General features: G+C 42.9%; 1 long non-coding RNA gene across 1 annotated transcript in view; it reads left to right on the forward strand.

The window, feature by feature from the left end:
* The first annotated feature begins 422 nt into the window (after positions 1–422).
* The window catches only part of LOC144827703 (uncharacterized), a 77,836-nt gene continuing 62,929 nt past the window's right edge, over positions 423–15,329 (forward strand). The window contains exon 1 of the long non-coding RNA XR_013610317.1: positions 423–511. This is a non-coding gene — a long non-coding RNA (uncharacterized LOC144827703). The remainder of the gene's footprint in view (positions 512–15,329) is intronic.

The raw sequence follows: 15,329 nt of genomic DNA on the forward strand, positions 1-15,329 counted from the left end.
ATTTAGATTTCTGCGGATAATGGGCTTTGTAGAAGTTTGCCATGTTGAATTCTGGTTTTACAAAACAAAAATTGTTTATAAAATAATAAACTACAAAAGTGCATGAATGAGGTCGCTGCATATCATGCACAGCACAGGTCGTTTATATTATTGCAGACTGGGTGCTAAAACAAGAACTCAGAACAGAAGCAATCTGCATGAGGCACAAAACAGATATATTAATTTGGAGTGTTTTGCTTCATATTGTAAATCCCGCAGCGCATTACTGAAATTGAGCAGTGCCTTACACAATATGGCGCCCACACCTGCCCTTCAATTTGAAAGTATACTGAGGTGCCGGAGAGAGGGGTGTGTCGTGCACGCGATTACGCAGTGCGCTGTGTTTTGAAAATGCAGACCGCCCACCGAACCGACGAGGTGCTGAGAGAACGCCAGACACCAACGCGGTCACGGTGAGCGTGGTCTAAATGGGCAGGAAGGCAGCAGAATTTTGCCCCAAACAGAGCGAGTGGTAAATATCAAATAAGATGCCTTACAAAATAGGCTTATGCGGCTGTCCCACTGGCCAGCCTCTGCATTTAAGGTGATGGAGCCAGGCTACAATAGTGGAGACGGCATGTGGCGCTAAGGGCTTGAGGCAGTCAGCAAAGGTACTTTATTGTTAAACCAGGGGCGGTTGTTTTCGTGCTTATAGAGGAGGGCACATGCACTCTTTAGAGATCAGGGTGAGTTCGAAACCCCTGTCGGCACGTACTACATGATATCGGCCTAACTAAAACCACAAAATTCATACCTTTTTATTATTCCTTTTACAACTGTTTTACAGATTGATGCTTGCAGCAACCACGACAGCTAGTGAGATAGTGGACGCGTACACACTCACATGCTAAGAGGGGCACAGGTATGCCCATGCGGGCAGCAACCCGGTAAAAATTCTGACTCAGTGAGGGTGGTTTTCATAACGATGAAAGTCTACATTTGATCAGGTGCCAACTTATGATGTTGTGTTGTTCTGTTTTTGTCTCCGATAGGAATATATAAAATAGACAACTATTGGTGCAGGGTGGAGCAATTTACCCACGCCCTGATGAAAGTGCCGTGAGTTCCCCCTGGCAATGAAACATGTCAGCTTTTAAATGAGCAGACACACAGCTTGGAATAAATGTATATAGCTAGTGTGGTCTAGCTTGGTTTTAATTGGGAAGGGCAGTGTTTCAGTCTGGATCCCGCCTTCCCCTATAGGGTTGATAGTGCCGCACACTTGGTTAAACTATCTGGTGCATAGGTAGCAGTCGATACCACATGTAGCACCTTGTCTTTTGTCTTTTTCTTCTTGTCTTACTTTTTCACAGTTTGTGTTACGGGTTGGTGGCTGCTGATGATGAGAACCTGAGGATGCAGGCGAGTACCGACCTGTTCACTCCCATGGTGTTACATCCGTGAGGCACCGCCAAGCTTTTCTCACCTTTTTTCCTTTCATTTTTGTTCATATGAGCTCTGTCATCACACCAGGGGGTTTGACCGTGGGAGACTTAAACGAATTAACATAACAGAGTTTTTATAACATATTTTTTAACAGAATGGTGATCCAGTTCCCTCCTATACAGACGGTATAAGGTTAACCGCTGGTCCAACACATTAAGTTTATAGACTACAATGAATTGGAAGGGGCCTGAGTAATATATTCACTGTGTGAACAGGTCTTTTGATGTTTGTGATTACATGAGTGGGGGATGACCATTTTTCTACCCCTTCAGCTCCTTGCTGTACATGGTAAAGCTTTAATAAGCCATGGACAATACAGCTGTCTCACACCAGTTCCCCATTGACTTGGGTTAGGTCAATAGGCTGGTACTCTCTGTAATAATAAATTGGTCTTACTACTTTTTTCCTTATCATAGTGGCCTGCGGCAAACATATTAAGACGATGATTATTATTATCATTATTCTTATTATTTTTCTTATTATTATTATTATTATTAGTTATAATAGTATTTCTAACCCTTTCACTCCCACTGGGGGATTGCATTACAATACTTTACAAAATGTTAAAATGTGTTTCCATTTATTTAAATCTCATGTCATATTCTTTTAAGATCATGTAAAAGTTCACGTGGTCTATTGCTGTTCCTGTATGGACTTTCGAACTTTATGTCCCTATTCTTTTCTCATTTGAATCTTCACCAACACTAAATACAAAGCATGCTCCAATTCTCCAACCCTGGCATCTCTGAAGTCATTTGCTACAGTCTGAAATTTAAAAATGTAATAAAAAGCTGTTCCAAAAAAAGAGTACTCTGCAGCAAGCAAGTAGCACAGAGCAGGTTTAAGAGTGAGACTAGTCAGTGATTAGTGATGACATAAGTGGATAGGAATATAACATTCACATTTACTCAAAGGCCTGACATCCTTGGTGTGGTATTTCTCCAGACATTTTGCCTTCACCCTCTTGTTTTTGTTAGCTTTATATAATCTGTGCACTTTACACCTGCTAGCCAGTGGTAACATTCTTATTCTCTCTCTCTTCAACATGGTAAAATTGGTATACACCTAATTGGTACATATCATTTCCTTATAAGGTCCTAGTATATTGTACTACATGTACTCAAAGCTTTTAATTTAAATACTACCAGTGGGCTGCCGCACTCATTGTGCCACCCACTAAAGTATATTTTAAAACTTAACCCAGACCTGCCACTGCAGCTTGTAGTGCAGCTTTCATCTGCCAAAATAAACCTTTTTGAAGGCCTAACCCTTAATTTTGAATACTTATAATATACCCTAAGGTAGACCCTTACAGCTGATAGGGCAGGGTGCATACTTTTTTAGAAAAGTAGGACATCTGTATTGAAATGTTGTTTGTCCTGACAGTGAAAGGCCCTTAAAGCCATTTTTCACTTCGCAGGCTATCTCTGCCATAGACTAACTCTGGGTTACCTTATGACACTAAATAAGTGATAACATTAGTATTATTAATATTATTCGTTTGGGAACAGATAGAGAAATGCTTCTTCCACTGATGTGAATTATAGCTTAAAATGCTCCTAAATTGTAAAGTTGGAGTTTAATTTACTGTTCTAAAAATACTGCTTTTAGAAAGTTGGCATTTTTCTACCTAAACCAAATATGCCTTTCTACCAGAGTCCAAGGTCACATGACTATGAATGGCTCTCCTGTGGTATGTTATGTATTTCTTCGAGATGTGGAGACAAAAGGGCCTTTGAAATGGGGCAGGATGTCTCTCTTCTGAGCAGGATGTCCTGGGGGTTGTACTTAGCCTTCCCAAGATTCAAAGAGGTAGCCTGCGGGCTGTGTCTGCCCCCTTCCTGACTTCAAGGCTGCCTGCCATACCACTGACAAATGCAGCTCAGTCTTAGGACTGCCTGCCCTTTCTTACACGAGACAGTTTGAAACTAGACCCAGGTAATGAGGAAAGTTAGATAAAACCGCATCCCTCAAGCACAGGTTGGCACTAGGTGTTATACCCTTTCAAACTCTCATCAGAACACTACTGGACCTGTGTAAGGCTCAGAAGAAGGCCTGCCCTTCTGTCTGAAGAAGGAAGACTGGGTCTGCTTGCCTTGAACACAGGATCCCCAGGAGTGACTTCAAAGGTCAGTTGACCTCCTGTTCAAACTACAGGGGTACAAAAAGCTCTTAGAGGCCTTCCCTGTAACTGCCCAGCTGACCAGCTCTAACGGAACCTGCCTTGCTGCTGGCATCTGCTGGAGTGAGTTCTGAATCTCAAGATGTGCCTTCCAGGGTCTTGGCCCTTTGGCTGATATGAGAGTGTACTCCTTCTGCACGTGAAACTCCAGATGTTTGGGGGTCGCTGTGACTGCGATCAGGCTCCTCACATCAGCAACAATCCCTGCCTCTCCCACCAACAAAAAGTTTTGACAGAAAAATTATTTTTGTGTCCCACATAAACTGCACTTGAATTCCAGCAATATAAAGCTCCAGCAAAAATCTCCTCCTCGAGCTGACAATGATCTCCTCGCAACCCCTGCCGAGGTGAAGCTCTAGCTGAGACTCTTACGGTGGACATGGACTCAGAAAAGACAAACTCTTAAACCAGGATGAGCTTGGTCCCAGTATCTGGCCTACACTCCTTTGCTCAAGGCCTGAACTTGTATCTTTGACCGAGTTCAGCACAACCAGATACTGGTGGGTGGCACTTTGTGCTTTTTGGAGCTGTTTTCATCTATTAATTTTAAAATTCATACCTCTGCTTCTACCTATTGGATCTTTGTCATTTAGGTGGCAATTTGGTTATTAAGATGTATTCTATTGTTCTAAGTTGGTTAAATAATTTACACATAGCCTCTAATTTAAATGTGACAGCTTTTAGGCCAAGCTACCAGAGGGTTAAGCTCAAGTTTATTTTTATTGACTTTTGTGGTTCATTCTTAAAAGGAATGTGTTTAATATTTGATTGAGGCTCTCACCCCTCTCAACTAATAACCACATTTCTTACATTGGTGTCCAGTGGTTGGATCCAGTGCTTGCATTTTCAGTGCGAATAATCCCTTCTAATAATCTGACATCACAATTGTTTTTTTATTTCTCCTTGATTTTTGATTTGCCCTTGTTTTCCTTTTTCCAAATGTAATTCCTGCCTCACATTTGTGCACCTGTAGCATTTATTTGCAAAAATGGAGGGAGTCCTCAGCAACATTGAAGGCCACACTATGGTGGAGCTAATCAGTTGTGCAGGGAAATGGGACTGCAGACTGTAAAAGGCTAGGCTGGCGGAAAAAGGAATACAAGATACTCTTCAGTGTATTGGTGGAGGCCCACAGACTACAATGTACAGCACAGGAGCAGGAGGAGGAGGAGGATCAGTATGAGTTGGAAGAGGAGGGAGAGAATCCACTGATGATGAACCCAAAGGAGAGCAGAGGGCCCCACCGTAGGAAGGTTTCATGATAGATCCAGATCAGGAAGAAGGGTGACCACCCACAAGCTGTTCCCTGAGGCACTGGAGGACAGGAGGGCTGAAAGAGAGATAAGGCTGCAAATGACCATTCTGGTCATGTAGAAAGGGAAAGCAGAAGTAGTTGCGAAGAGGGCCCTAGTGGAGGAAAAAGTTGAGGTAGGGAGTGCCCTGGCAGAATTAAAGGCTGAGGCTGAAATAGCCTTGGGAGAGAAAAAACTAACCCTGGAAGAAAAGAAAATACTGATGCCTCATAAAAGGAGTTGAAAAGAACCTGTCCTAAAATTCAAACAGCTCTCACAGTATAGCAGCAATGGCGGCAGAGGCAACCATGTGTCCAATAGAGACAAAAGGGTCCACACTCCAAAAGTCCTTGTACCTAGTTATGCTGTAGACAATGATATTGATATGTGGTTAGCAGCATATGACACATCCCTATGTATGCATAGGGATCCAGAGTAGGATTAGGGGGCTAGTCTATGGAAGCACATGCCAGATGTTGGAAGGGATACCCCAATGGCCCTAAGAGAGCTGACCAGATGATCTATTCACGCCCGAACACAGTCCTTATCACCAAGTTTGGTTTCACTCCAGAGAAGTTCCGCTTGAGGTTCAAGGAAGTCACAAACTGTGTAATCAATCTTGGGTGGATTTTGTGGATTTCTGCAACAAGGCACTGAATAATTGGGTGAAGGGCAACACAGTGAGAGATTTTGATTGGCTGTATAATCTGATTCTGAGAGTCGTTGTACCTTGTCTGGTACAACCTAGCACATCAAGACCCAACTCCCTCAACCAGCCACGTTTATTCGAAGATATATGAGTCTCTTGCAGGCATGAAAATCAATCTGCATAAACTGGAGAATTTTAGCATAGGGAACAACCCGAAATTCTGACACATAAAGTTCTGGGTCCAGTCGGCTCATTGGTCTGGGACTATTCGTTCTCCCCAAAATTGAGCAATATGAAGTTGGGCATGGAGAGATTTCCACGGAAGCTTCTGGATTAAATACAGAACCGCAAGATGAAATTACTCTTTCCACCATCTAGCAGAGTATAATGGCCCGTCGAGTGGAGACTAGGGCAGAAGGGTCACAGACTCAAGGAACGGTTCAAAAATTGCAGAATTCAGTGCGCAGAGTTGCAAAGACTTGCTCAGAGTTTGAAACCAAATTTGTAGAAGCTTAAGTTATCCTGGCAGTACCATCTACAAAACCTCTACCATTCCAGGTAGTTCTTTTGGCTTTGGCAAATCACAAAGTTGTGAGCGGATGATGATCACAGGGTTATAATGGGCACATACTACTGAAAACCTTGCTTAAAATATTTGGTGCCCAATCTTGAATTCAATCGGCTTTTTCTATAGGAAGTCAGTGTAACAAAGGAAGAGCAAAAGATACAGATTGATATTTAGGAATGGCAAATATCAACCAGGGGGCTTCATTTTAAAGAGCCTGAAGTTTATTTAAGAATTTTTTTTTAATATTAGGAAAAAGTGAGTTGCATTAATACATTTTTGACAAAAAAAGTGCAGAGATCACAGATTTCTGTAGATCACGTGGGCTAAAAGGGGAGCGTTTCCTTATTATTTTTAATGTAAAAAAAACAACAAGTGCTAGAATTCACTTGGCCTTCATTATTATTATCTTATCATTAAAGTAAACTCCAAGATTTTTTTACCGACTTGACTCAGGAAGGAAGCTCTCCTAACTACTGCATCTGCCATATTGGTGACCAGAAAGATGTATTTTTTACAAACAACAGAACCACGGTCTTATCTGAGTTAAGTTTCAGGCAGTTACCTGGCATCCAGTTCCTAATTTCACTCCTACAGTCATGGAATCTGGATGCTGTGTCATCTGGATTGCAGATGAGAGAAACCACGATTTTCAGTGCCGTCGGCATAAGACACAACTGTTAATCCATAGGACTTTATTCAATTGGCTAGGTGAGTCATGTAGAGTTTAAAAAGGGTGGGCTAAGAGAAGAGCGCTGTGGCACTTCACAAGGTAGAGAGAAGGAAATGAAAACTTTCAAGAAGAAGCCCAAGAAGGTGATGTGTCAGAACGCATTTGACACTTTGAAGGAGGCCATGCGCACAGCACCAGTGCTTATGGTACCTGTCCCCCAAAGTATTCATAGTGTACATAGATGATCTCACAGCTGATCAATGATGGCTTAGACCTTCCTGTAGCCTTCATTTCCCAAATTCTACATTTTGTACAACTGCACACAATTGTTGCACCGATACAGCTGATTTACTTATGTGACAGCTATGTTTGATGTTAGATGAAGATAAAATGAAATTATCTTTGCATGCAGACTTCAAATAGATGAGGTGTCACCAATCTACAGGGATATCAACTGAAGACATTAGAGTGGGCAATAGGTAAGATTTGCTGTTTCGAAGATGGCCCTGCATGTGGACAGCCAATCATCAAAAGCATGGCTGTCTTGGGAAGGGTTCTGGTAGTGTACTTCTACCGTCACTTTACAAGTGCAGTTTGAACTGAGGTATGCTGGGCAAAACAAGAAGGCTAAGAACTCCAAATGGTATATAAAGTGTCCAACTATTTCAGATGCTAAATGAACACATTGTGGAGGCTACCAAGGCTACCACGCTTGTGATATGGTAAAGGCTGTAGATGGAAAATAATAATCATTGTTCGAATGGGGCCAAAAATAATTTCACCTACATCCTTTCCTACAACGGATCAATGCAATTTGATCACTATAAAGGCACGCAAGATTGTAGTCTTAATGGGGCACATGCATTAAGCCTGCATTTTGCGATTTCCAAATAGTGAATTTTACTGATTCGCTATTTGACAATCACAAAAATGCTATGCATCTAGCAATCGCAAACAAAATTATGATTAATTAACATTACTGTTAGACCTGGCACCATTGGCGTGGGTCTCCCCTGCATTTTTGCCTTTGCCTTCTGTGTTTTTGCTGTGTGTTGGACTCCGTTTACTGGTCTAGATCTTTTGGGCACTTTGCTACTGCTGTTTAGTGCCAAAGTGCCAGTGCTCCCTTTGTAAATTGTTGTTATGGATTAGTGATTCCACGATTGGCATATTTGATGTTCTTGTCAGACTCTAGTATAGTGCACTGTGTGTGCCCTGGGCCTAGGGATGAAGCACTGATGGTGCCATCCACAGAAGCAGCCTGTAAAATCTAACTCTGGCATAGCATTGCAGAGCCTGTGTGCAGTCTGGGACTGCCATGTCGACTTGGCAAGTGCACACATTTGCCAGTCCCTAAAGTAAACCTTCCCTTTTTTACATATTAGTCACCCCGAAGGTAGGCCCAAGGTACCCCTGTGGGCAGGGTGCATTGTATGTGAAAGGTAGAACATGCCCTGATGTGTGTGGCATGTCCTGATAGTGAAATACTGCCTATTTAGTTTTCCTCTGTTGCAAGGCTATCTGTTCCCATAGGACATAATGGGGAGTTTTTGTAAATATCTTATAAACATAACTGACCCTGGGAACAAGGGAGAAAAATAAAGTTTAGTATGCCTGAACTCAGAATGTTAAAATGCATATTTTAGGGAGGGTGATTTTTACATTCTGTGTTTGCAAATACCACTTTTGGAAAGTAGGCATTCTCTTGCCTAACCATCCAGTGGGTCTCTGCTAGATTTGTATATTGCATGCCTGGCTTTTGGATGTCAGGGGCTGGAAAGGGGCAGGGGCTCCAGAAGTCTGATGAGTCAGGGCTGGGCTGAAAAGACATGGGCTGCCTTTAGAGTAGAGAGAGGAGATTTCCTTTCACCTGAATGGGCCTGGTCTGCCTTCAACAATGCTTTCCCCACCTCCAGCTAGGAAGTTAAGACAGAACTGGTTTTGGATGGGCACAGACACTCTCTGCCTTCAGAGAACAAATTATTTTTGTGTATAAAAAGAGGGGCTCAGGCCCTGGACTTTTAGATCACTTCTGGGAATCAAGAGACATTTTTGACAAGGAGAAGAGCTGGAGAAGCTGAGGTTGAATATTGCCCCTGTGCTGTTTGCTGTCTGCAGTGGCTACTTGCTGCCAAGGAAAAGAGAAGAGGACTTTGCTGTTTGCTTTGCCACCTTGAGGATGATCTTCAAGGGCTTGAACCTGAGCTTGCCTCCTGTTCTGCAGTCTCAGGGACACAAATACTTCACCACCACTACCAGCAACACTGAACTTCCTTGCTGAGGGTTTTGATCTGCAAGAGGTGTCTGCTGTTTTTGTGGACCTCTAAAGAACTGTTTTTTGCTCCGAGCTGGAAAATCAATGTAACATCGAAGAAGCTTGATGCATCCGTACCTGTTTCCCACGCGTTGCAGAAGAAACCGTCGCAGCACCTGCCGTGGCTTGAGAAATCCTGCACGCCGCATCAAATGCAATGAACTCTGAAGTCCGAGATCACTGCACTGAGTACGATGCAAGCCCTGCTGTGCGGCTGCAAAATCCTTTCATCGTCCTGGATCGTCGCATTGCATCGAGACACCAAGCCTGTCCCATTGTTGGGGGATGCAGTAAGAAATAGACGCATCGACTCCCCACACAGTAAGAAATCGACACATCAACTCCTCTCCGGAAAAGAACAGACACCTCAACTCCCCTGTGCCACAGTAAGGAACCAACGCATCACCTCCCCCGGAGCAAAGAACTTACACATCACCTTCCCTGAGTGTAAGGAACTGATGCATTACATTCCCTGCAGCCTGTTTTGTTTGTTTTAAGCGTGGACAAAGCACTACGCTACGCTTGCATAGTTTGCGCTACTTCGCATTACGCAAATTGCACGTAGTACAGTGCAAACACACGTAGCGTAGTGCAGCGGCAATTTTTTGCTTGCTTGCGGTCCTCAACGTCAAGTTGGCGACTGTGTGCAAGCAAAATGACATCCCGGCGAGACTTTTTCCTCGTTCACGATCAGCAACATCAAGTTGAGTGGAGATTCTCAACGCGGGGAGGTCAAGTTTCTCATTGTGAGTGGTCGCGTATGCTCGCAACCACTCACAATGAGAAACTACTAGTCCGCATTGAGAAAGCTGTCGCTCAAGTAAAAATCTACAAGAGCGGCAGTAAAAGACAGTTCGCACTGTGCAAGATGCCGTTTTCAAAGATTGCACACTGCGGACAAGCATCCAGCAATGTGCAATCATCTCGAACAGCGCACTACGCAGTTTGCTTAGCGCTACGCGTAGCTCGCGTAGGGTGAAGTGCACTTTGCGTAGCTACGCGTAGCGCTACTTTGCGAACTACGTCCAGGGTTTGTTTGTTTGCGTGACGCATCCAAGGTACTTTGTCTGAAAAGTGTTGCATCTGCAATTTGCTTTGAACTGAACTATTTTTACCATCTGAAAGTCATATTTTTTATGACTTTATTGTGGATTTTTGTTGTTTGGCCTTGTTTTGGTTTAGATAAAGATTACTTATTTTTCTAAACTGGTGTGGTGTCCATTTGTAGTGTTTTTACTATATTATTGTATGTGTTGTGTTCACAAATGCTTTACACACTGCCTCTGAGATAAGCCTGTCAGCTCGTGCCAAGTTACCAAGGGGGTGAGCAGGGGTTATTTTAGTAGTGTATCCCCCTTACCCTGACTAGCAGCAAGGGTCCCAATTTGGACAAAGGTACCTACCTCTTCGAACTAGAGACCCCCATTTCTAATAATTACCTGATAGCGATTCGGCAAATAGCGTATCATTATTAGATAATGACTCCATTCATTCCTATGGGCCTATAGGCTCATAGGAATAAATGGTATTGCATTCGCTAGTTGCGATTATCAACTTGGTCATCACAAATGGCAAATGTGAAGCAAAGGCTGCTCGGGGGCCCAAGGCCCCCTGAAGCACCCCGAGAAAAATGCAAGTGTGCACATGTAAATCACACACATGCCCTAAGGGCATGTGTGTAACACATGGCACTTTGAAAAGGCATTTTTGTTCATTTTTCAAAGCATACACATATTAGCATCATCCTGAAGTTGATGGTAATTAGCAGTTCCTACATGCACAGTTCGCATATAGGAAAGGCTTCTTGCACCTGCATTAGGGAATCATAAATTGCTATTGATCTCCAAATCCCCAGTGGGTCTGCAAAAACTCTTGGACCGATTTAGCTCCTTCTGTACTAATAGAGGCTTAATTATCAACACCTCGAAAACGAAACTGATGGCATTTTCCCCCTCTAAAAGATTTAAAAATAACTTTCTGCTTAACGGGGCCCCCCTGGAGATGGTCGATTCATTTGACTATCTTGGAGTTCGCATTAACAGTCGAATGACTTGGAAGGACCATCTGGCCAAAATTTTACTCAGTCACCAAAGAGTATCTGGGGTGACTCTGAGGGAGCTCCGCGAGTCACATAGTAAACCTGTTTCCCCGGCCATGGCGATTTATGAGGGTCAGATTCTCCCGGCGGCATTATATGGCTCCGAGCTCTGGGGGTTCGAAAATGTATCAGATCTTTCCACAGCAGAAAATAGTTTTCTGAGGAAGGTGGTGGCTCTCCCCGCTTCCACACCACTGATCCCCCTGAGACTAGATTTGGGCAGAAGAGCCCTTAAGGATTTGGTGAGACTACGCCCATTGCTCTTCTGGACCCGTTTAAGAAGGACTGAGGAGCTTGCTAAATATGCTGAAGGGTTGGATGATCTTCTTCTGCTTGACACTGGAAACAAAATAGGATGGCTGAATAATGTGAGAAACCTGGTTCTCAAATTAGGACTAAGTGATGCTTGGGAGTCTCAAACGTCGCCGCCCAAGGAAGTGATTAAAAAACTATATTGGGACTGGGTACAGAGCAAGGCACTGAGTGGTTTGGATGGAGGTTCACTCACGGAGCGATTCTTGCAAATTAAATGGGTGAAAAAACTGGAACCCTTCCTCGACCTGATAACCAAACCTCTAGATAGAGCGCTATATCTAAAACTGAGGTATGGGTCGCTCCCGGTGTATGACTTTACGGCGAGGTGGTCCAACTCTGGTGCCCCACTGCGTTCGTGTCCAGGCTGTGCAGCACCCAAGGAGACTGTGGCCCACCTATTCTTTGCCTGCCCTGCCTACAAAGTGGCCCGGAAAATCTGGCTGAAACCTGTGTGCAGGGAGTTGGGGTTGAGGTGTCACAGTCAGGCACTACGTGTACTTTCTTCAGATTCATCATCCACCTTTATGATATGCGGGGTGGCAAAATTTCTGGGTAGTGTGTGGGTAACGCGCTCCCGGTTACTGAAATTGCACTGTAGGGAACTAACGGTCTGATGTTGTAACCGTTGTAGTAAGCTAGTGACTGTGGTGCATTCCGTAAACCCAGGACTCTTCTTTTATATGCTGTAGCATTTTATAGTTTTTAGTGGGAGAATTGATAAAGTATAAAGTACTATGTATATGTATTCTTTTATAGTGATCAAATTTGCCGAATAAAGATTATTATCAATCAATCAATCAAAATTGCTATTCCCTATCTGCTTTTGCAATTTAGGAAATCACAAAATATAGCGATTACCTAAATTGCGAAGTGCCCATAATATACATGTATCAGAAAAGGCCATTTTGCGATTTGCAAAAGGATGATTTTTGCTATTCGCACTGTTTGCAATCGCAAAATGGCTTGATTCATGTGCCCCAATATGTGTACTTAGGCAATACATGCGCTAAACGTTTAAACTAAGAGGGTTTTATTTCCCAGGACAAGCCGAATAGGTGCATCAAGAGCTCATTTGTGCTGGTGAACAGGTTCTTAGTGAACCTGCTGAATTTTGGTGAAAATGAATAAGGTTTAGATAGCTTTAGTTGTAATTTCTGATATGCAGAATCATGGTGCTCATAGCTCAAACTTAGATCACGCATGGTGTGCAGAGTGAATTGTTTCCCCAATTTTTAACTGTAGCTTTAAGGTTGATGCTGTGGGGGTGAACCAAGGTGATGTCTTTTGACAACCTAAGGCTGGGATCTTGTCTGAATTGATCTTGACTTTTTATGTATTCACTTGTTTCTTAATTGACATGGTTTTGCAACACTGAGCCATTGTCACTTTGTGGGTGTTTTGACTCCAAGCAAAACCAACATACATACCAGGCACTGTGAAAGGATAGTTGGAAGCCAACAAGAAGCAATTAAGTCATATCCAATATTCTTTATTTGTTGCCTTTGAAACTGAAGCTGAAGGCCGATGAGAAGAGTTCAATTTCTAGAAGTTGAGTTCTGCCCTGAAGAGTTATAGTAGTTAAAGTTCCAGTGATAGTTCTCTGTGTTTTAATTATTTAAACCCTGTTTGTTGGCTTGGGTTTAAAGTGGCTGAGTGAAAGGTGTTCCTGGAATGTAATTAGGAAATAGCTTTTGTAAGCATTGAGTCTTTCCCCAGGGGGCCCTGTGCATTGTATACAGATTTTTGCAATGTTTTTTTATTATGCATCGGTTATATAGCAATTATTTTGGGAAAATGTAGACATGGAAAAATTGGTATGAAAGACATCTATGTATTTCTATAATGGGAACAAAGTATAGAGTTTAAAAACAGTAGATATTTGCACATTTCCGAAATCGGGAGTACCCATACTAGCATGAGAATTATAGGTCATTTTTCAAAATGACTTCTTTTATGCACATTGTCTTTCTTTTGCAAGGCAGAAATGCATTGAAAGTCAATAGATAATAATGGTTGCTCTACAATTCAGAGTTCCCCTAAGTCTCCCAATAAAAATTGTACCTCACTTGTGTGGGTATGCCTAGTGCCCACGACAGGAAACGGCCCAAAATGCAAGGTGGACACACCACATTTTCACAGTGAAAAATTGCCATTTTTTTGCCACATGCCTAGCTGTAGTTTTTTAACCCTAGCTCTGCCGGCACCTAAGGAAACCCATCAAACCTATACATTTTTTAATACTAGACAACCAGGGTATTCTAGGGAGGTATGGCTTGTGTGGATCCCTCAATGTTTTCTTATGCAGAATCACCTGCAAACCTCAAATTTAGCTGACAAAATCACTTTTTTCACAAATTTTTGTATGGGAAAGTTGTGGCATCACCGGGCTGACACAAATTTCCTACCACCCAGCGTTCCCCCAGGTCTCCTGATAAAAATTCTGCCTCACTTGTGTAGGAGGCCCAAGTGCCCGTGACAGGCCTGTGAAAATGTGATTTTTTTCAGCTAAATTTAAGGTTTGCAGGGGATTCTGGGTAAGAAAACATTAGGGGATCCATGCAAGCCATACCTCTCTAGAATTCCCTGCATGTCTAGTTTTCAGAAATGTGTGGGTTTGGTAAGTTTCCCTAACAGGCCGCCGAGCACGGGGCGAAAAACACCAGTGATCCCGCTTGCAAAAACGGGTCGTTTTGTGATGGCAATTTTGATGCTGCCTCAAAACGTTTTGGGCCCTTGCCTGTCGCAGGTACTTGGGCCTCTGTAGTATACTACTTCTCTGTAGTGCTTTACTGATTAGAATGTTCATGACATCATGGAATGCCTGGGTGACTCTCTGGCTCTTAGTGTCAGTTGATCAACTCAGGCTGAGCTGCTTAGAGCTGGCTCCTGGTGGGGTTTTTATCTATACTTCCTATCTTCTTCTATCATCTAACTTAGGAGGAATCTACAATAAAGAATCTACTAACTTACACAGCTGGACTGTGCATCATTCATTTACCACAACTTGGCGACGATTTTTAAACTGGATGAACCTACGCGTGAACTAAGAAGAAAGACTACCTAAGAATCCAAAGAACCATAAGACTCAGTAACAAAGTATCTAAGGACTTTCAACATGTTAATTGAAACTTAAGAAACTTTAAGGTAACTCCCTGGTTAACCCCACCAGTGTCCCTTACTACCATGGACAGCCTGCATCCTGGGAGTTTGTGGTTCCATTATCAAAGATTCTGCTGTCATCAGGTAAATGTTGTGAGGAATACAGCAACATACTTCAACCTGTGTGGGAATTGTCCTAGCCCAAAAGCAAGTCTTGTGAAGAAACTGTCTATCACAGTCATCAATCGTCTGAGGGCAAAGAGACTTTTCAACAAACTCTACCTACCCTCCCTGTGTGTTAAAATGGGCGTTTACTTGTAAGACATTCTGCTACTGTCTGCAAGTCTCCTACAGAGAACAAGCATCATCAGCAACATTGTACAAGTCTCTCCTGCAGCACTCTTCGAATGTTCTTTTTGCACACTCTCCAAGACAGACGCTGTCCATTAGTCTGTAGGTCGAATTTGACACCTTTTAAGGAGTGTTTGCAGCCTTGAAACCGACTCAGAAGAGACCAGATAAGCGGTAATGTTGGTGAGTTCTTGTACGTATTTAGTAAAGTGCTGTTCAGTGACTTGGGGTACTTTACACAATGTCGCAGTGACTAATTGCATTGCGAGTGGCATCTTTGACAAGCCAATGTGCATGTATATTGGT

Source organism: Lissotriton helveticus, chromosome 4_1 (assembly GCF_964261635.1).
Source record: "Lissotriton helveticus chromosome 4_1, aLisHel1.1, whole genome shotgun sequence".
Classification (NCBI taxonomy): domain Eukaryota; kingdom Metazoa; phylum Chordata; class Amphibia; order Caudata; family Salamandridae; genus Lissotriton; species Lissotriton helveticus.